The sequence below is a fragment of the Cryptotermes secundus genome, unplaced genomic scaffold (genome assembly GCF_002891405.2).
Source record: "Cryptotermes secundus unplaced genomic scaffold, Csec_1.0 scaffold4674, whole genome shotgun sequence".
In the NCBI taxonomy this organism is placed as follows: Eukaryota; Metazoa; Arthropoda; class Insecta; order Blattodea; family Kalotermitidae; genus Cryptotermes; species Cryptotermes secundus.
The window spans coordinates 24,905-26,316 of NW_019729256.1; the positions used below are offsets into that span (position 1 = coordinate 24,905).

General features: G+C 37.2%; 1 protein-coding gene across 4 annotated transcripts in view; it reads left to right on the top strand.

Annotated features, from left to right (window-relative positions):
- Nucleotides 1-648: 648 nt before the first annotated feature.
- The window catches only part of LOC111865639 (protein tramtrack, beta isoform), a 55,374-nt gene continuing 54,610 nt past the window's right edge, over nucleotides 649-1,412 (top strand). For all 4 annotated transcript variants that reach the window (XM_033751900.1, XM_033751899.1, XM_033751901.1 and 1 more), the window contains exon 1: nucleotides 649-892. The gene's annotated coding sequence lies outside the window, so the exon portion shown is untranslated. The remainder of the gene's footprint in view (nucleotides 893-1,412) is intronic.

The window sequence follows — 1,412 nt, forward strand, 5'->3', positions numbered from 1 at the left end:
TAAGAAGATCCGGACGTGTGTGCGATTGTGTAATTGGGAGCGCGTGATACAGTGATACATAGCTCCCCTACTGTCAACGTGTATACTACTGAAGACAGAGTGAACTGATTTGCGCATAGGGTTAGAAATCGTGAAACCCCGCAACAGTGTTAACAGATTAATGCGCTTAGGGTTATAAAGTGTGAAACCCCGCAACTGTGAGATAATTAATTGTAGCCGTTATTTGTAGATTGTTAAATAAACCAATTAACCATCTCTACGGCGTCTTCGGTAACGCAAGACACGTTACACTGGTGTCAGAAGTGGGATCAGTAACGAAACACGTTACAATATCATAAAACAAATATCGTTTAGATGACGGTTCACGATAACCTCAAAAGTTTTAGGCTTGAAAGAATTCTATGTTTCTAATTTAATTTGTGGTAGTAAGCATAATATTCACATACAAAAATAATATGTTTAATATGGAGCTGTAATTTCGTTCGCAAATGTCTACTTTCGTTTCGCAACCACACCAAGTCAAAATTCATACTTACCACATGTGCACATAATGCACCACGATAACCGCATGTAATTGTGGGTATTCAAATTGGTTTGTTTAGGCCCTCTGATTGGTCGAGACCTGAGTGAAATTTCTGCAGTCAATCATTGAGATCATTGAGGCAGTAGATGGCGGTAGTTACCGGTTTTCCCTTTCCCCTATCTCAGTTTCACTCCCCTGGACGTGAAGCGTAGGCTGACGCATGAACCGGCAGTATTAGTTGGAATATTTTGACGATAACACAATAATTTTTGTAGTTTCTTGGCATTGCTGTGATTATTACAGTTACTCTATTTGTTGTGTTCGTTTGTAGAAAGAAGAAAGTGTTTGAAATTATTTTTTTGGGCAAGGGTAAGTATTGCTTATATTCAACATTAGGGGGGTTGGAATGAAGCAGCCTACTGAAGCGTTTTTTTTACGAGCCGACGACATGGACCAAATCTTTTGCGTGGTTGGTGTATTAATTCTGTTGGTTACTGTAGAAGTTCTCTTGGTCTTTGTGGTCGTGATTCAGCAGTTGCGATAAAATTCCGTGGTTAGGTCTATCACGTTTAAATGATTGTAGAAAGAATGGACAACTATAAAAGAGTTAAAAGGCAAATTTATCCCCATGCTTAAATATAATACCACCTAATGAAGATGTATGGTGAAGTGGAAGTATAACTACATACATACATAGTTCAAAAGTTGACATAGTTCAAAAGTTGAATTTGTAATTTGTGGTGATATAAATATAAACTATCTCATCGACAGTAATAGGAAACTAAATTTAGACTCTCTGTTATCATCTTACAATCTCTCCAGTACTGTTAACTTTCCCACAAGAGTTCAAAATAATTCTAGTTCAGCGATAGATAATATATTCATTGAT